The sequence below is a fragment of the Lacerta agilis genome, chromosome 4 (genome assembly GCF_009819535.1).
Source record: "Lacerta agilis isolate rLacAgi1 chromosome 4, rLacAgi1.pri, whole genome shotgun sequence".
Taxonomy (NCBI): Eukaryota; Metazoa; Chordata; class Lepidosauria; order Squamata; family Lacertidae; genus Lacerta; species Lacerta agilis.
This window is the reverse complement of record NC_046315.1, coordinates 47,831,319-47,853,237: the sequence shown is the minus strand read 5'-3', so window position 1 is coordinate 47,853,237 and position 21,919 is coordinate 47,831,319.

Below are 21,919 nucleotides of genomic sequence, written 5' to 3'. Positions count from 1 at the left end.
TGATTTATATATGTGAATTTTATATTCCACATTTCATAATCCTATGGCTTTGGGGATTAGATTTTTAAAAGTTTTTAAAAGCTATAACCTGGTTGCTATCCTTGGGATGTAGCCATCAGTTCTTTGGGCTTGATGCACTATCCAAACTATTGGGGACAGCTGGATGATCTGACTTAAATGAAACATAATTCTGGGTTTTGTCCAGGGGTTTTGAAAAGAGATTTTGGATGCTAAACACTAAACAAGATTAACTATAGATTTGTTGCCACTTCATCAATGTAAGTGGCATGAGTAAAAATGCAGTTGTAGGCTTGTAGAGATTTGTTTTATGCTTTGAATGAAAAATTGTCTAATACCAAACACTACTGCATAAAAAAACTACTACTCTCTGGTTGTGTGTGGAAAGCAGGAGAAAGGGAGTATATCTTGGTCATTTCTCTCTCTGCTCTCCATTAAGTACAAGGAAAATTTTTGAATTCACATTTCCTAATTTGGTACCATAATGTCAGGAACCAGGAGAGGGATCTGAAGGAGCACAGGTATCTCTACTTCTCCCCAACATCCTCTGACATCATTCTATTTTTGCCCCTTCACCGGCAGAGGTTCATAATTGTAATGATCTCAGGCAGACACACTGCATGCCTCAATTAATGACTCTTTGGCAGTTTTATGGTACATTTATAAATCACATCCAGCGTATGACTCCCAGCCTGCCACTCTTGAAATGAGTTGGTCAGTCTGAGTCTCCGCTCTTCTCACAGAATGAAGGACACCAAAGTCCCGCCTTTCCCCCTTTGCACTTCTGTTGCATTCTAACCTTTTCATTTCTCTGAGAACGGGGGCTAGGAGGGTGGAAATCCCCCCCCCCCGCTTTCAAAAGAAGAACTCTCTGTCCGTTGTCTCTCTGCTGGTTGCCTAGCAACCCTCCCACTGCAGTCTATCTCTTCCCCTTCTTGTGAGCTGTCTGTGTCTGCTCTAGCTGAGTCAGGGCTCTTTGGGAAGGGGGGGGTCAAGCCCACCCCCTCTTGCTCTGGCTGCAATCTTTCATCTCCAGTGTCAGACTCTGTGTCTCTTTGTTCATCTCCTGAGCCTGACTCTTCTCTGGCGTTCGATTCAACCACTGTTGTGCTCCTATTCTGCTTCCAGACTTCTCATGAGCATCTGGTTGTGTCAGGGCAGAGCCAGGATGCTCCGATTCCCCAGACATAGCTAAGCATGGGCGCTTGGAGACAGGAGCAGAAGAGGAATACGTGTATGCTGAAGAAGAGGGAGAAGAGCCCAGTGAGGCAGCGTCAACTCCAACAGGACCTGAGAACCAGGAAGAGGTGGGGGGTCAACAGGCTGACGTACAGGCACTGCAAGGGTTAACCTCTGAATTGGATGGGAGTGGGAGATTTATGATGGCTCGCGTGAGACACAAGGACAAAAGACAGGGTCAGAGGTGGGGCTCTAGGTTCCCGCACTTTAGGTGCTGGAGGAGGAGGAAGAAGAAGCCGTTAGCTGTATTTGAAGGGAGTGACTCGGATTGATGGATTAATCATTATGCCTTCTGTATATAGTTGTAAATAAAGACTATAAAACCGTCAGCGGTCTGCTGTGGTTTCTTGTGAAGAGAGCAGCTTCCAGCCCTGACAGGTTGGCCACTGTGAGAACAGGATGCTGGAACAGAAACGCCTTTGGTCAGATCCAAGAGGGCTCTCTTTTTGTCCAACAGAGGGCCAGTTGTGGAGAAGTGTCTAGAGAGATAGTAGTATAGGGGACACCTGTCAAATTATTAAAATCTTCAGCTGCCATATTGGGAACTTAGGGTTGTTCCGTAAGTTACCTAATGATACCTATTTGTTGGCCTTCCTTTGCATTCATACTATAGTAAACATCTCCAAGTACCTAAAAGCCGCTTCAGGTAATCCCATAATTGTGAAGAGGAGACAACTTCCAAAAGAGATGTAATCAGCAAGTAAATAATGATAGCTACAAAGTATTTCATGGTGTGTAACATTTATAAATGATGGAGCTGGATTAATAGGTGGAAGATTGCGGTGAAGTATATAAATATGCTCTTTCAGAATCTAAAGGGGGGATATTTATTACCGGTATGCATTTATCATTGTTCCTGTTCAGCTGAAACCAAAGCATTTTTAAAAAGAACATTACAAAGTTAGCATATTCGTGATTCCATTTGAAACACATATTACCTATTTACATTCGAAGCTGAACTCCACTACCTGGGGTGGTTGCTGCTTCCTGATTTCTATAGGGATAGCTCGAAGCTAAATCACTTGTTTTTACTAGCAGGATTCAGTTGCTAAGTGCCCAAGAGAGAAACAGGAGAAAATGGGATGTTATTTAAAAATGTGGTTTACTGAAATGTTAGAAAATTGGACCTAGTTTGGGAAGAAGAAATACAATTCTTTAAAAGGAATTTCTTTGCTTGCTCCTCCTGAATTTATCTGAATTCAGAAAGCTCTCCCAGTAAACAGCACTTGAGGCTCATATTTGTAAGCTCTGAGATATTGACATTGCGTGCTACACTCCTCTGTCCACTTACATGGGAGTAAACCCCACTGAACTCAATGTCCCTCCCCCTTAGTAGGTATGTATAAAATTGCACTGGAACCCTTCCTTCCTGAACCTAAAATTGCTATAAATTTGGACATACAAGGGGGGGGGACCCCCTACGTTGCCCCAAAGTGACTAGAAATTGTGCACTGGAACTGAGGATCACCTTGGTAAGTGTGAAAAGGCCAAACAGGCTTATTGGGGTGCATTGCAAGCATATATATTCTGCAGCCATGGCTCTTGAGGCAGACCCCAAAGTGTGCATGCATGCCCTGGTGTCCCCTGTGTCCTCTCTTCCCTCAGCTTGTCAAAATGGTGCCCCCTGGCCACAGTTTTGTGCAGCTGAAGGGTACAGAACAGCACACCAAGCAACCCTCAGTGGCCCAGCTGACATGTCTAGATAGTGTACACTTGACTGGGTTATGTCTATGGTTCATTTACAAATAACGAATCTCATGGAATTTTAGATGTGACTGTGATTTCCTTCATTTTTCCACCCCTTCACCATACCATATCTGAACACTGTTGCACAGAATGTACATATTTTACAGTATCTCGGCCAAACAGGAAACGAAATTAGTATTTAAATTGTATGTAAACAGCATGCTTGCAGTTCTTCCCACTGTTTAATTATGTCAATAGTATTAAGAAGGTTTTAAAGATTAAATCAAGAGTAAATTTTCTCCCTGAGTAGCTTGACAATAAGCATGCACTTTCAGACCTCTCTAATTCTTTGCATACTGAATAATGATTATGATAATAACACTCTGCAGTTTGGTGGTGAAAACTAAGGGTCAATGAGATCAGAACAAACTCTGGTTAGTCAATGTGGGGTAGAAGCCTGAAAACCCAGCCAGATGGGTGGGGTATAAATAATAAATTATTATTTTTATATTATTATTATTATTATTATTATTATTATTATTATTATTATTATTATTACTCATTTAGACTTTTAAAACAGCCTAGTCAGGTCCAAGCAGAAGGGGGCCTTTCACACGAGTCTTGGTCTATTTACCATTGCATTGTTTTCATAGCAACTTTGCCCCCACACTTAAAATTCTCCCAGACCAGAAAGGCTATTTTTATGAAAATCTTGTAAAGAACTACTTATTAGACAACATGCTATGGTACACTTTTAAACCTCTGAACTGATTGGTTATTGTGGGCATATTGTTTGTGTTCCTGGTGTTTACTAGAATGCGGAAAAGTCCGGATCTTGGGCAAGTCAATCAAAAAATCGTGTCATTTTGGCGATTTTGTAATAAAATAAAATAAAATAAAATAAAATAAAATAAAATAAAATAAAATAAAATAAAATAAAATAAAATAAAAAAGCTCAACAACTTTTGGGTTTTTGAAATATGGCAACCCTACTTTACAGAGGCCTCCATAAAAGCGTGGGAGTTACTGAGTGTACATTGGGGTTTTGGATAGGAGTTTATGGCTGGGATCCAGAGACGTGTACTTGCCAGATCAATATACAAATTGGGTTTTATTGAGCCATTTCTCTTTTCAGCAGCATCCCTGAATGCTTAACCTGTTCTTTAAAAAAAAGAAAGTTCTGCCTGTGTGAATGTAAATCACTTTGTTAGATTGGGGCCTATCCATACTTGTAAAAGAATATCCCGAGTAATGCATAAATCAGCCCCGTAATTGCATTGCAAAGCACTGGCAAAGCTCTTCTTGGCAAAACTCAGAGGACTGATTCCCTGTTCTTCTAGAGTAGTGTTTCAATGCATAGACTTGTGCAGATACTGATGACAACACAGATTCCAAGGTGTTAGAGAATTAGATGCTAGATTTACAGCCCCCTCCACTCCTTTGTGACCCCACTGTGTTCCGCATTCTGGCAGGAGCCTTTGTGTAGTATCATTAAAGCCACATGCTGCTTAACTGTAACAGATAAATAAACCCTTAACAAATGTACTGATTTTTTTATTTGCAACATTTCAAGTTCAATACTCCAAGTGAGCTTTTTTTACTTATGCTATGGTATGCTATAATCCATCCTTAAAGTGAGGAGGAATTAAAGAACCTTTTAATGAGGGTGAAAGAGGAAAGTGGTCTGAAATATGGTCTGAAGCTCAACATCAAAAAAACTAAGATCATGGCCACTGGTCCCATCACCTCCTGGCAAATAGAAGGGGAAGAAATGGAGGGAGGCAGTGAGAGATTTTACTTTCTTGGGCTCCATGATCACTGCAGATGGTGACAGCAGTCACGAAATTAAAAGACGCCTGCTTCTTGGGAGGAAAGCAATGACAAACCTAGACAGCATCTTAAAAAGCAGAGACATCACCTTGCCGACAAAGGTCCATATAGTTAAAGCTATGGTTTTCCCAGTAGTAATGTATGGAAGTGAGAGCTGGACCATAAAGAAGACTGATCGCCGAAGAATTGATGCTTTTGATTATGGTGCTGGAGGAGACTCTTCAGAGTCCCACGGACTGCAAAAAGATCAAACTTATCCATCCTTAAAGAAATCAGCCCTGAGTGCTCACTGGAAGGGCAGATCCTGAAGTTGAGGCTCCAGTACTTTGGACACCTCGTGAGAAGAGAAGACTCCCTGGAAAAGACCCTGATGTTTGGAAAGATGGAGGGCACAAGGAGAAGGGGACGACTGAGGATGAGATGGTTGGACAGTGTTCTCGAAGCGACTGGCATGAAGCCAAACTGCGGGAGGCAGTGGAGGATAGGTGTGCCTGGCGTGCTCTGGTCCATGGGGTCACGAAGAGTCGGACACGACTGAACGACTGAACAACAACAACATGCTATAATTTCCCCAAGCAGGGAGAGCATGTAAAAATATATTGCAAGGAAATTTGGCTCTTATCCAGCAGCCAGACAGAGTTAGTTGTGCTAATATCCCATTGAAATCAATGGAACAGTGTAGTCATTTACTAATTTAGACTGCAATTATTTCACTAAGATTTAGGCTTGACTAGCTGTAGATGGATTGGGCTAATGTTTATGAAACTGTGTCTTGTTTTGTCTTTAAGGAATGTTCCCTTGAATGTAATTAGACATCTATTTGCCTCAACTGTACTTTTCTACCTTACATTTAGTTTTAGCTTTTTCAACAGATTTAATATTTGCCTTCCACAGATAGTCACAGAGTATTAAACCAATACATTCATTACAACAATAATAACAGCAACAGGGGAGTCTGCTATACAGCTACAAACAAAACGTTTGTAATATGCAAACGTGACACTAGATGGCGATGGTGCAATATGCAAACGTGACACTAGATGGCGATGGTGAGCTATGGCAAATTCAATATAGTTTTCAAAACATTTTTTTAAAAAAGCTTTTTCACAAAAGCATTTTATATGTGTGCAGATTGCACTACAGTCCAATTTCCTTTTTTCAGTTTTCTCTAGCAGAGCTGAGTTTCAGGGGCTCTGACTCAGATTGCCCTTATCCACCAAGACATGCTCTCCCTTTTGCAGACACCAGGAAATAATTATGATATTAATAATTTGATTGTTAATGTAGAGTCAAATTGTGACCCAGAAAAATAAAGTCTGGTTTCAAATGCATATGCCAATGGGCTAGATCAGAAGATACGTTTATCTGATCACATGACAGAGAAGGAAGATGTCCTTATTGAGGTGTAACATTATAACAGGGCATACAGGTCTAAGATCCAGTACTTAAATCCAGGGCATATAGGTCTAAAATCCAGCACTGTAGAACATTTTATTGGGATTTCATTTGTGCAGTGTAAACCTATGCATGTTGAATGTTAAGCATATGATACTATATTCAAATGTTATGCTCCTGCATGTGCTGCCTAGAACAAGTAGGGTGGATGTGTACCTGGTGGATACAAGGGGAAGGTTTGTTTTCTCTTAATATTTTCCCCCTATGCATATTATCCAATAGGGCCCCAAAATGTAGTTCACCCCCAAAAGCTAGAATATAAATGAGCAAGTGAATTATTAGTATAGAACAAACAATTTATCTTTAAAAAGAGAATGACATGATTTTAAATGATAGAAACATGCTCATGATAAACTGACAAAATAGAAAACTTGGGGATGGATGGGCCTGCTGGTATCCCTTACATCTTGCAGGAATCCTGGAAGATGGCATGGCTGGCTGGCTGCTACCCTAGACCGGAGCACCCCTGTTATGGGGTGAAGATACATGGCAACATTTTGCTGTAGCTTCTAGTTGCTCATGTTTTCAGGATCTCCCAGTTAATACAGGGATTCTTCTGCATTATATTCAAAAGATGGAAGGACAAAATAGGTACATAAAGAGAGAAAAAAGTGGGTGTGAATATTTGTAACAATAATAAACCCAAGTCATGACCTAAGACCACCAGAAATGTACCACTGCCATAGCACAAAGGCTGGCTGACATGCACTGATCTAGTTTGAGCACAGAAGGCTATAGTGTCTTATTTTCTCCTTCCCTCCTTAGCCATGGCTGAAGAGCAGTTCCACATCCCCAAAGGCCATGGCAATGGCTTACAAAGCTAAAGGCACACCCATATTACTATTTTGGAGACTGGGCATGCAGCTCTGAAAGCTTTCATTTCACCCAGCAAACAGCTGAATGGCATTTGGACTGGCAGTACATTGTGCATGGCTGGCTTAGCAGAGTGATCACAGGGGCAAGGCATATAGCTGTCCCTCCCCAGAAGTCTCTAGATGAGAGCTACAACATCCAGTGAGGAATGTGAAAATGTGCTTTCTGGATCAGCTGTCAGTCTTCAGTCCCTCTGCAGTCTCTTTGCAGAGAACAATGCACCCTTACTGAATATCAGCATACTGAACATGGGCCTTTTAGTGTGTGCAGAGATGCCATTTAAGGACATTTCATAATTCTTTAAGAATGTAAAAGGATCACAGTTGCTTGAATGGCTGCTCAATGCTTCCAGCAGTGAAAAGAAAGGATGTCTGGCATGCAGCTGACAGAGGCCACTGTACCCCATTTAATAGTGCTGGCTTCGTATTCCTTTTTGGAATGTATTATGCAGCATACAGAGTGATATCATTTTTCAAGGAGACAGTTGGCTCAACTTCATTTTATTGGTACCAATTTTTGTAACAATTTGAATAATAGCCTTCAACCTTAATGAAATATTGCCCAAGCTGCCCCCATCCTTTCCCCAGCTTTTGACGCTACTAAATAAACTATGGTTGGGTGGTGTCATTTCAAAGAGAAAAAGACAACCCGCCTGCCTCACATGCTGTGGGAAGGAACACAGGCTTTCAAAGTGGGAAATAAGTATATATCTTTCTTGATATTGGCAGCAGGGAGCTATCATTTTATAATTGCCCCATCATGTCATCATGTTGCTTAATATCCTATAATGACCACCTGGCACAGAGAAATAATGAAATGTTGACTCTGCTGAATATTTAAAGTGGGGTATACTTATCAGCGAGGAAGGTTCTTATTAGCTCATATAGTAGTTCTTCATGGTGAAGTGAAGATGCAAATCATCATTATTTTAATATGGCGTAGGGGGAGAAAAATGTTCCTGTTTGTGAAAGCCGCTCTTTCAGAAACAGCTCATTGACTCTCTAGCCTTTACTGCGCATTCCCCAAAGGCATGCAAATAGCCAGCCTTCCAAAAGTGTTAAGGAAGCTCTAGGTCTTGTTAAGAGAGAGAAGAGAACAAGGGATAGAAACTTTTGCCATTAAGAGTTTGAGGGTCCCCTTTTGCCCCTTTTAAAATGATATATTTGCTGCTGTTTACATTATGTGTATATGTGGGATGTTATGGGAGGGTGTACCTCTGGTGAGAGACACATCGTGCTCCCTGGGGGATAATTTGTGCACCTTTGGTCCCCACCTTGCGCTCAGCTCTCATCTGTGGGTTCTAGAAGCTGTCAGCTTGCAACAGTGGCCACACTCTGGGAACTGGCTTCGACTGGCTGGCTAAACCAGGTGAGGGTAGCTGATGGGTCTCAAACTCTAAGTGATTTAGGGACTTCCCCTGCATGCAAAAACAGACTCTGGTGGATTGAGCAGTCAAGACCAATAGTGGGGCCCAAGGTCAAGAAGGTGGTCATGAAGGGAAGCGAGGGGCAGATGAGGCTCATCAACCTGGGAAGGTAGCCTATATATGAAAAGGAAAACTCTGATCCTCAAACTCTGCAGCCTTGCAGGTATACTCATCTGTGAGAAAGGTTTCAGGACTGAACCCTGAGGACAAACCCATACCCATTTCCTTGCAGGACATGTTGGAGAGAATAAAAGGCTAAGGAGTAAATCCTACACAAATCCAGAGTGGAGTCCCTAAAATTGTTGGGTGGTGCCTTATATGCTTCCTTCTGGCAACTCCTGCAGCCAAGCTGGTGCCAAATGTATTACTCTGCTTTCCTTTGGACCATGTCAGTGAAGCTGAGAGTGGAGTCTTGTCATCCATACATAATGCTCAGACTTGTGCCCTGGAGAAGACACTTTGGTGCTGCCAATGCAGCAGAAACAACGTGGGAGACAGCAGTTACAGGTTATCAGTCTCTGCAGCCACAGCAGGCACTGTGATTCTCTAGCAGTTTGACTTCACTCCCAGAGTCTCATGTCATTGTCCCTTGAGACAGATGGATGCCAGCAACTATGTAACATGAATTACATAAGAGGTGCTTCTAATGTTACTAGAGTGTCATAGCTGCTGATTCTCTGTCATTTCATACTGTAATGACATTTACATAGTGCCATGGGAAGAACCAACAACACAGGGTACTATCCAATGTTTGTTCATACGGAGCAAACCTAATGAAATCAATGGGTTTGTTACCACTGATTTCAGTGGATCTACTTTGACTTTGTTTTGTTAGCATAGTTCCTCTATATGTCAGTATCATCTCACCTCTTTTTTGTATAATATTTTTTTTAAATTTTTAATTACATTGATCCAAAAGAGCCACATTATCACAATACCAAATTGCAATACAATTAAATAGCCAATTATTCAAATACAGTCATACCTTGTGTTACGCGTGCTTCAGGATGCATACAACACGGGTTACGAATGCGCCGAACCTGGAAGTAACTGATTTGCCATTTGAATCTGGACTCCTCTGGGGCCATGCAGATATTCTTACATCATAGCCATTCATAAAAGTCTGTCATCCCTGAATGACAGTTATAGCTATCACCCTCCATGATAATTGTCCACCACTGAGTAGGTGAATGGGAAGCTCCACTATGGGTTTATTGTATGTTACATTGTTATTTCACCTGACCCCCCCCCCGCCTCCCCCCAAACCAGTTAATGAGCATATCAGGGACCTTCCATGATAAAAAAAAAATCATTTTCATATATTTGAAAACCGTAATTAAACTATTGCTTCTTAATGGACTATTGACTAATCTTAGGTCTCCCTCCCTCTCACCTCTTTCTGGCTGATCTAACTCACTAACACAGAGGTGTGAGGATAAAACTGAGAGGAGAATCATGTGTGCTAACATGTGCTCCTAGAAAGAAGAGTGAGATCACCCCCCCCCCCCCGCCGCTATCTTCCTTGTGTCTAACCCCAACTCTCCAGAACATGGGTAGGGAAACTAAGGCCCAGGGCCGGATCCAGCCCAATCACCTTCTAAATCCGGCCCAAGGACGGTCCAGGAATCAGCATGTTTTTACATGAGTAGAATATGTCCTTTTATTTAAAATGCATCTCTGGGTTATTTGTGGGGCCTGCCTGGTGTTTTTACATGAGTAGAATGTGTGCTTTTATTTAAAATGCATCTCTGGGTTATTTGTGGGGCATAGGAATTCGTTCATTCTTTTTTCAAAATATAGTCCGGCCCCCGCACAAGGTCTAAGGGACAGTGGAGCGGCCCCCTGCTGAAAAAGTTTTCTGACCCCTGCTCCAGAACATTCTGCTGAATATCCTACAGAACATGGGTGGGGAAACTTGTGTACTGCCAGATGTTGTTGAACTTCAACTCCTATAATCCATGACCATTGGCTATGCTATCTGATGCTGATGGGCACTGGACTAACATCTGGAGGGCCGCACAGTCCTCATCTCTGCTTTAAAATAAAAGGCAACTAAATCTGTTGCAAGAAAAAGAACCCCTCCCATTTAGCTCAAAGACAGCTCAAAATGACTTCATTAAATGGTAAACAGCTTACTGGTCTAGATAATAGACAGAATCTTCACTTCCCCTAGTTATATGTATATGTATATGTATATATATGCACACACACACTCCAGGCAATTAATCATATAGCAGTATCTTAAATATATAGCTGCCCGGAAATGTGTTTCGCTACTTATAAGTGCTCAAAATATGTCACCATGACTTCAAAAAGCTTTGGGTTGGAACAGATTGCATGTCTATATTCTCAGCATGTGGGGCTCTTAGTCATGTCATCGAAGCCTGAACAGTGTTAAGTATTTATTGAAGCAACACAGACAGAAGATGGCAGTGTTTATTCATTGCTGAAGAATGAAACTACAGTTTTTACTTGGGGGTAAAAATATGATTTTGGAAAGGAAGGGTATTGAAAAAGGAGGTGTTAGCAATTAATTGTAATCAGCCATTCACTAAAGTGCCCATCTAAGGCTGCAGTCATCCAAAGAGGTTTGTCTTATGCATCTGGGAATCAGCTTGAATTCAAATAATGTGTGGGAAGCCTTACTGACTCACAGTTTAAAGCTGTGTAGGCAGAAAAGGAAAATGCTTCATTTCCATTAAGTAGGATTAAACATCAAAAATTGAAACATTCTGTTTATGATAAAATATTTACTGTGCAATTTCAACAGTTATAGCTCCATGTAAGGAAGATTTTTAGTGGCAGGTAGAGCTGGTTAGCCATCCAGCATCTGTGTAAAGCCAGTGGGTGTTGTCTTCTAACTGTAATTTATGCTTTTGTGAAGGATTTTCTCCTCTAGCCATGGAAAATGTAATTTAGCCCAATGGTTAAATGGGCACCTGAAAGACTATGCTATGCCTTCTGATTTGAAGCTCTGTTTGAGTTGGAAAAACAAACATTTAATGACAGGATAATGTAGTAAAGAAATAATATTGGGGATTGGAGGACTCCAATGTCATTTAAGAATTTACCAGATGTTTAAAGACATCTACCATTAATGCCTGCCTGTCACCAAATGGGGTCAACAAAATAAATAGTAGCGGATACTGTATTGTTAGACTTGATTTCAATATTGCTGTGATTTGTTAGCTTCCTTGGGTGTTGTTTTATCGAAGAACGTCAAGATATAATTGTTTAAGTAAATGAATAATTCAGATAAGAGAGATGTAAGCAAGTATTCCACATTGAAGAGAAAAGCTGGGACTAATATTGATGGCTGTCCATGTGAAAAATGCAGCCAGTGTCTGGGTACTGCCAAAGGGTAGAGATGTGCTTGGTATGGTAGTCTTCTGGATTGCTTCATAGTTAACCATCCGTTCAAATTACACGCCCTCTCTAGGAGTGGGTACGTAGCTTGGGGTTACTTCTGGATCCTTTGCTGTCACTTGAGGCTCAGGTGGTCTCAGTGGCACTGAGTGCCTTCCATCAACTTCAGTTGGTGGCCCAGCTGTGGCCCTATCTGGACTGGGATTGGATAGCTACTATGGTCTATGCTCTGCTAACCTCTAGGCTACATTACTGCAACATGTTATATGTAGGGCTGCCTCTGAAGATGGTTTGGAAACTTCAGTTGGTGCAGAATTTGGCAGCCATGTTGCTCACCAGTCAAGACAGTTTGAGCATATTACACCAATCCTGGTCTGACTGTACTGGCTTCCATTTAGTTTCTGGACCCAATTCAAAGTGCTGGTTTTGACCTATAAAGTCTTAAACGGCTCAGGACTGCAATACCTCAAGGACCACGTCTCCCTATATGAACCGACCTGGACCCTACAATCATCCTCTGAGACCCTTCTTCATGTATCTCCTCCTCGAGAGGTCTGAAGAGTGGCAACATGAGAATGGGCCTTTTCTGCAGTGGCTCCCCATTTGTGGAATGCTCTCCCAGGGAGGCTCGCCTGGCACCTTCATTATACACCTTTCGCTCCCAGATGAAAATGTTCCTCTTCAACCAGGTCTTTGGCTGATTAACATCCAATACCCCTTTAAATGTGTTTCTATGAGGGTGGGTTATTGTTTTATTCTGTTATTGTTTTATGATATATTTTGTTTTGTTTTTTATCTTGTATTTTTATGCTGAGAACCACCCTGAGGTCTACGGATGAAGGGTGGTACACAAATTTAAACAACAATTTTATTATTTGTATTCTGCTGAGTGGGTTGCCCTAGTAATAATAATAAGTTGGCCAGCAGTTTGCAGGCAATGATGTGGATGACATTGTGCTTGTTTCTCCTTCTTGTGCTGCCAGGCCTTGGTCAAAGTGATGGATATATTTTGAAAAGGAATGGCAATTAAGTGAGGTTAATCCCCCCTCTCCCTAAATCAATCAGTACAGGTGAATAAAAGAGCTATGGTTGCTGCTTCCTTAAGGAGCATTCTATTTTAAGAACAGATTAATTTCTCCTCCTAACACAATCAATCAATATATATGAATAAGGATTTTCAATGAATGATCCATAAATTAGCATGTATGCTGGCTGTCATTACTCTGAGATATAAAATACCACCCTAGGGTTCTGTTAATATAAGATCCGTTCAGTCCACTATGTTGCTATTGTTATTATATTATTTTAATCAAATGCAAGCATATCCTTCTCTGAAAGTCTATGTCTAAAGCTGGCTTTGAATGTCACATAATGTATAAGCTGGTTTTGAAAATTCTATAAAAGCGTAAAGGACCCCAATGTTGCATCTCTTGCCTTTTTTGATCACGCTGAAGTGTTCGTGGCAATCGGAAACAAGGCATGCATTTCTGATTTTACTATGGGATTAACAAAATTTTCATTATTTTGAACTCACTGCACCCTTAAGAACCTGCGTAGGCCTTAAAACCAGCCTCATGGACCTACTTTTAGACCAATTAAACTGGTAGGAACTAGAGACAGAGGCTTTTCCATGGTAGCCTCCATGTCTATGGAACAACCCATCTCATCTCAGGGATATATTTCCGAGCTTTAATCACCTATAATAAAGTGCAAGTGTCTCTGAGTCCAGTCCCTGTGTCCGTGGGATTGTGCTACTGCGCATGTGCCCCATGGACAGCCGTTGGGACTTGGAGCGCAGAGACGCTTTGCGCATGTTCCTGATGTTGCTAGAGCAACAGGGACACTATGCGCAGAGCTGGCTACGTCATGCGGCTCTTGCATTGTTAGAAAAAAACACACATGAGATAAGCAAGAGCCGCTCAGTCAGCTCTGCGCATGTCCCCGACATTGCTAGGGCAACAGTTTGACCACATATGTTCTAGCACCTGTTAATTTAACGGGGTTAATGTACTAGTTATTTATATTGCTGCTGTTTTTGAATTTTCCGTGCTAAAACTGTTTGAGCTAGCTTTATATGAGTGTGCTTCTGGATTGTGAAATGTTTTAAGCTGCCATTTTAATTGACTGTGTTTTGTTGGTGCTGTAATGCTGTGTTTGATGTTCTCTGTGTAAGTTGCCTTGGAGGACATCTTACCTGAAAAGGTGGCATTAAAAAGTGTTCAATATATAAATAAAATAAATACATCTATGTGGCAGACAAGACTGAGGTAGACCTGTGAAATGCAAGATCTTTCCCAGGATACAATAGTTCTTTTCCTTTCTGCTGTGCATTGTGCCCCTTGCAAAAGATCTGTTGGCAGGGATGTAAGAAGGCATCTCTTTCCATTCCACTGTAGTCAGTGCATGCAGCAGTGTTCCCATTCTGCTGCAGTTCATCTTCTTCCATAAACTATGTTTGTCTCGCTGTCTGCTGTGGTGAAATTATGTCACTGGATGTCATTTATGCAATCAGTTAAAGTAAGATACATTGTCATTATGTTACTCTACCCTATTCACTTTGGTGCAAAGGAAATACAGTGCAAATGGAGGGCCGGGAGAAGTAATCAATTACATACCTTTTGCAGGCCGAAACCAACCACAACAGTGAGTGCCTATTGTTTTTACTGGATTGATATCCATCCTGAACATGGGATGACTAAGCAAACACTGGTAATTTCTGCTCCTGTTTCTGTTGTCATTGGAATTCTCTTATATCTCTATGATGGTGAAGGCTGCACCACTGCATTCAATTAAAAGAGAGAGAGAGAGAGAGAGAGAGAGAGAGAGAGAGAGAGAGAGAGAGAGAGCGAGAGAGAAACATAATAGTCCAACTATCTCCCCTCAAAATCAATGGCATATAAAGCTTGTTAACTCTGACTGAATTGCACCCATTTATATTACAACCGGGAATGTATTTATGTGTCATCACAGCCAAACAAGTATCAGGATCTAGTGCAGTGCTAAGCATAGCTGCCAACCCTCCCTGCTGTTCCCCACTGCTATAATAAGGGAATTTCCTGCAAAAAAAGGAAAGGTTGACAGCTATGGTGCTGAGAGCCTATGCTATGGATGTGTAAGATGGCCTTGTTAGCACAAGAAATATAAAGGTGATTTGCTTTATTATTTAAACAATCACTGTCTTTTTGAACCATGCATATGGAAGAACAGACACCTCCTGTGGTGCAAATAAACCTCAAGGCTCTGTGCCAAGGTGTTTAATGGCAGAAGGAGAGAGGCTGAATGAGAACAATGCATAGTTTCCCTGATTTGTAGTACCTATCAATATAAAACATTTGAAATCACTTAATCCCCCCCTAGTTTTTTCTTTGTTGTGCCTTCCTGAACTCATTGACTTATTACTGACTAAACATCCACAGGATTGGATTACAGCACATTTGCTCAGAAATGTCCTACCAAGGGGCTTATTCCCTTGTGAAAATACTTAGGATAACAGCTTAAAGCAACACACAAGTGATGGATTAATCAAATAATGACTGATTTGTTTACTATCCTTGTGTCATTGAGATCGCATCTGCACCATACATTTAAAACATTATTATGGCTCCCCTCAAAGTATCCTGGGAACTGTAGTTTGTTAAGGGTGTTGAAAGTTCAAAGAATCATAGTATCAGAGAATTGTAGAGCTGGAAGCAACCCTGAAGTTCATCTTGTCCAACCCTGCTGCAATGCAGGAATCTCGAATAAAACATCCATGACAGATGATCACCCAACCTCTGCTTAAAAATATCCAATGAAGAAGAGTCCAACACCTCTCCTGTTCCCCTGCCAGACCTGCAGTTCTCAGAGGGCAGTAGGGGTCTCTTATCACCTCATTTTTGTTCCCACAATAAAGGGAGATTAATGCATTATTTTGTCTCTATTGAGAACTATGAGGTCTTTCCTTCTCCACAAGTGAGACGTAGGTGAGGTTGATGGAAGAAGAAAAATGTCTCATCCCCTTGTCCTTCCTGCTGTTACCTGTGACCCACAAATAGCTTTGCTAGAAGGTTGGGGCTCCTGAAGAAGGTTGAATAGGTATAGTGGACTTTAGAGTGGAGGTGGGTAGAAGAAGCTCCCTGTGGTTCAGTGGTAAAGTATGTCTTTTGCATGCAGAGGGCCCCAGGTTCAATTCCCAGCATCTCCTGATAAGGCTGGGAGAACCTCCTGCCTGACACCCCAGAGAACTGCTCCAATGTCCCATCAGTGTTAGCAGCAAGATGGGCCAATGGTTTGGCTCAGTGTACGGCAGCTTCCTGTGTTCCTGCTTCTGGACTTTCAGGGCTTCCCTGAACTTTCTTCAGTTAACTCATCTTGGGATCCAAGCCTATGTATCTAAGTGCCAGCATTATTTTTTTGTAACTACCAAGTTTAAGCAAATGAAGTAGTCCCTGCTTGCATTCTAAAATTGCTATTTGTAGTGGTTGACTAGACAGTCCTTAATTTTAAGCACAAGCGTGCTGAACTGCATATGATGAACACAACTTTTGGGGTGGTTAATTTAAATTAATAGAGCTTGCCATGAAACACACAGACTAGAGCAAAATATCCTTAGACAGTATAACATATGAATCCTAGTAACTACAAGTCTATATGCAGGAAAACATTTTCAATTCTCTCTTCTGCATTGCTCGATCAATTCAATATATGATAAGCTTTCAAATTAGAAAGTGCATGTCGCCACTCCACAAGCCTTTCTTGCTATTTATAATTTTTGCTTGCAGCACAGAATTCTGTGTGAGGCACCAAAATCTATTCTCCCCACATATGGAAAATTCAAGAGTAATGCAGCACCTCGTTTTTGCTTTCTGGGATTCTGTTTTCTTTTCTTTCTCTTTCCACACAAAAGAACCACCTCCAGCTCAACCCCTTGCTTTCTTCCTTTCCCCCTTTTTTAAATATAAAGCTTTCTTAGTTATAAAGGATAGAGGCTTTCATCTGAGGAGTAAGCAAGCAAGAAAAAGGCAGGCTTCTTTTGAAGCGCATATGAGTTCTGTAATCTTGTGTTTCAAAAAGTGCACATTTGAATATTTATTTTAAAACATATCACGGGCTGAGCAGACAAGGTTTCTCTCCACTGCTCCAAAGAAAAATGTAATTATTCTTTATGTTGGCAGAATTGATTGTTGGGCTAGAGTTGCACAGATACTTTGGGTTTAAAAAAATGGGATATGATGTTGGCATTTGTCATGAACTTCAGGGCTTATGCTGACTACATATTTGGCTGAGTATTTATATCATTATGATAGCTAACGTATCAAATGAGTACAGTGAAGCAACCAGCATTAATTACATTGGTTGTATAGGCTTGAATCCAGCACAGCCTCCCATCAAAACAAGGATTTCTGCTTGCACTATGGGACTTCCCCCATTATCTCAACTTCCCATGGGTTTCCCAAATCTGCTCTGGTGGGTAGACAAGAAACCCACAACAGATTTAGGGGACACACAGGGAGATAGGGGATGTCCCATTGATAAAGTGGAAATCCTTGAACTGGTGGGGCACTTACTGAGTGCTGCACCAGATACTAGACATTGTTTTAATGAGTAGGAAGCACAACAGAGGCCCTGTCACTGCTGGTTTAGAACTACTTAATCCCAGGATACCTTAAGCACTGCCTTCTCCCATAGCAGTCTGTTGGTCTCCTGACAATCTGGTGGAGAGGCCTTTCCCTATGTCCCACCCATGGTGGAGGCATGGCCGGGGAAGGAGGAAGGACATTCTTGGTAGATCTGTTCAGGCATCCATTCCCAACAGGACTTGGATCTTGGGAGGAGGAAGAAGAATTTGAGAGTAAGGCACACTAGTTATCCCTATCCATTCCATCCCATTCCAGGTTTTATGTCACACAGTGAGTTTTTACGAATACAGCCAATCCCCTGCTGCAGAAATTACCTCTTCAACACATGGGGGTGACAGTGTTAGGGACATTGCAAAGAGTGTGGCACCAATGAGTGCATCTCCACTCTCTCCCTCACACAATTCTTATTGTGTGTGGGATGAATATCTGGACGTGGCCTGCAGACTGCATTCACACTATGGAGCAGCTTCTCCTATGAAGCACAAATGACCCCCTCCTTTGCCATCTTCCACCAGCTGGTAAAGACTTTTCTATTCCGTCAGGCTTTTGCCTTGCCAGACAGATGTTTTGACGTGGTGGATGTTCTTGTCATTTTCTGCATCTGTTTCTATCTTATGTGTTTGTTTTGTATTGGTGTTTTAGTGTAAAGTTGTGATCTGAACTGTAGTATGCTGCCCTGAGTTACGTATACACATTAAGGATATAAATTTTCAACTAAATAAACACCTAGAGTAATACAAAAGGGATCTGGTGGGAGCATTTTGCTAGCCCACCTGGAACAGGGAAAGCTTCTCTGATGGTTGTGCATAATGAATGATCTAATTCAGGTAACTAACCAGATCAAATATGTATTCAGTTTGCAATTAGGCGACAATCGACAACTCTGAATCTGGGCTTGTCAGTTCACACCAGCACACCTCTAATGTGCAAACATCATGAATTTAGGCTGCTGTGTATACACACGCATGTACACACACAGAGAGAGCTTTGCAACATCTATCTGCTTGTGCCTTAATGGCTCTTATTCAAGCCAGTGGCAGAGCTAGCCACCTGAGGGGGTGGGGTGAGCGTCCTGGGTGTGTGCCGCTTGCGCCGAGCATCCTGGGAGTGCGCTGTTTGCGTCAAGTGTCCTGGGGGTGTGTGCCTTCCATGCCAAGCGTCCCAGGGTGTGTGCGTCCCGGGGGGTGCGCTGCCCACGGTGAGCATCCCGGGGTGTGCCACCTGCGGCGAGCATCCCAGGGGGCATGGCGTGACAATGTAACCCCCCTTCAGGGATGACACCTGGGGCGGACCGCACTCACTCCACCCACCTCGCTCTGCCTCTGATTCAAACACAGCAGTATATTGGCCTCTAATTTCACTGAAGCAAACATCACACGTGGCAGTACACACATTCATATGATGTCCATGCAGGATTTTTTTAAAAAAGCAGTGTGAGGAGCAGCATTCCACCTGAGTACAATAGTGTTCCCATATTCAGGGATTTGGCCAGCCTCTGATCTAGTCTCTGTTGAAGGAACTGGACATGGAGGAAAGGGTTAATTCCTTTCATGGGCACAAATCACCACAGGTATGGGATAAAGCCAAGAGGTGCAAGGTCAGCCAAGCCAGTTGCTATGGCAATGGTCCAGTGTCATTAGTCGGTCAGTGAGTGCTGTCCATGAGTCAGAGCCTGTGTTTCAGCTTGAAAATGCTGGAGCAACAGAAATACTTTTGGACTTGTACATATCTGTACCTATATCCTCAAAACCAACAAGCTGCATATACATCAACATTGGGAACTATATTACTGAAGCCTAATCTCCTACAGCAGTATTTTGAACCTTAAGCTGCCTCTGTGTGGTGACTGGAACAGGGGGCACCTTCCGCTACATGGTATGTCACAGCAGATTCCCAACAGCATCTGAACGCAGAATATAAAACTCACTGTACTTTCCCTATGATTTTTTTTTTTAAGTAAAAGACTGCATTTTGAATCTTTTTTATGTTTCCTGTGCTTAAAATCAAGTTTCATTCTGATAGCCTGACTGTACTAAAAGTAGGATTCATTAGTAATTACAGTGTAGTTCATTGAAGGCCCCGGTGCAATCTCTTAGTCAACACAAGCGGCAAATTGTTTCTGCCCCTTCATCCAAAGATGTAAGTCTATTAGATCTGCCAGCTCAAGAGTCTGATACTGCACCTCTGGATGTCAAGCAAGATAACAGCTGTAATGCCTGCTCCTGAGCTTAGTGCAAGCCAGAAAAGCATTGCAGTGGCCTCTACAATTACAGCAGCAGAAGAATGTCTTATTTGGCTTACTAAATGTTCACATTTATGACATTTGCTATAGCTTTTGCTGAGAATGCAGTTGCACTCCTTTAAATCTTAAAATAATAATAAAAATAATAAAGGAGAGAAGTCATGCTTTGACATGAAAGATTATTGGTATCCTAGGTGCATTTAGCATGACCAGGCTGCTTTATTGGAGTTTGCATAAAAAAGACACACATCATTGTTCATTTGCGAAATGACAAATGAATGCAAGGGCTTACAACTGTGGATGTGACAGCACAGATAGTTCTCTTGTCAAATTCTAACAACTGTACTGAATGCCAAATAAAACTGCTCTCATCACACACACACACACACACACACACACCCATGCTGTATTGTTATGTGATGTGAATTTCAAATAATTTCCTATGGTAGTGCCAGATGAGAATGATTTAATAATAGTGGAGGGTCGGTTCATCTGTGTTATGGTTTGCCTCATAGAATTTTTGCTCAGAATCACACCTTGAGAAAAATCTGCACTCAACAATGATTTGATTTATTTTATTTTGATAATTTATAGATCACTTCATTAGGGAGAAGGAACATAGCTCAATAGCGGTGCACCTGCTTTGCATGGAAAAGCTTCTGTGTTCAGTCCCTGGCATCTCCAGACAGGACTGGGAATGTTCCTTGTTTGAAACCCTACAGAACAGCTGCCAGCCAGTCTGCCGACAACACTTAAGATAGCTTCCCACATTCTGGCAACACTATCAGTGTGACTGCATCTTCCACCACCTTTGGGGGCAACAGGCTAGCTTAGGACATGCAAGGCAAGGCACATGACAAGCGCAGCTCTGTCCTTCCATCACAACCAGAAACCGTTCAAGGCAGACAAATGGGTAGGTTTGCTCCAAAACATGGAGCAAACTGGAATCTCCCCCATCCCTGGTTACTGAACCATACAATGAATCCTTCACACTATACAACAAGAAGTTTGCATCATTTGAGGAGACTTAAAGCTTAATGCAGAACTTTAAAAACGGGACCGCCTCTTCTGGTATGCTCCACGGAGGACCTTATGGTCTGCAAACAACAACACTCAGAAGATCCCAGGCCCCAGGGAAATTAAACTGTCCTCGACCAGAGCCAGGGCCTTTTTGGCCGTGGCCCAACCTATTGGAATGTTCTCCCACAAGAGACTAGGGCCCTGCAGGATTTGTTCACAGGTCCTTATATGATCAATGAAATCAGTTGGTCCTGGAAAGTATTAACCACTCTCAATCTTAACCTTTTAACTGCCATTTGTCCAGATTTTAATTTGTCTGAATTAATTTTAAGATGTTGTTGTTGTTGTTATTGTTCAGTCGTTCAGTCGTGTCTGACTCTTCCTGACCCCATGGACCAAAGCACGCCAGGCACACCTATCTTTTACTGCCTCCCGCAGTTTTAAGATGTATTTTAATTAATTGATGCCTGTTTTTAAGTATATTGTGTGCAGTTTACCTGGATGGCCCTGGGGCAGGGCAGAGCAGGGCAGCAGTAAGGTTGGAGTTGCATGGATGTCCGCTCAGCCTTATTTTCACCACTGGCCTGCCCTACCTGATGTAGCAAACAGGTGTCAGAAGGGCAGCTCTGTCCCCATCACACCAGCTGTTACTGACCATTGCACAGATTCTACTTTAGTACACTTTGGATGATAGCCAACTAAATCAGAGTAGACCAATTGAAATCAATGGACTTGAGTTACTTAAATCTATTGGTTTCAATGGGTCTACTTGAAGTATAACTAATATCAGGCGTATATAAAAATGGGAGAATGTTTGAAGAGAACAACAGCATGATTCCTGAGTAGTGCCTGCTTGGTTTCTCTGTCAGATATAACTTGCTATTTCATTCATCACAGAAGATGGCTGCACCAGGAAAGGTGAAGAACAGATCATCTTTAAAGAAACAGTACTGAAGGGTAATTGTTTCCCTTGTCCAAAGTTCATAGTTTGTTTGTTTTTATGTGAGAGAGATATCAAGCTTATTGGCCAAAAATCTCTGTTCCTGAAAGCAGTCCCAGTTTTACTGAGAATCTGAGAGGTTTTCAGAGAGCAAAAATCTGTAAATCCATAAAAATCTAGGGGTTCAAAGTAATCCAAACCAATTG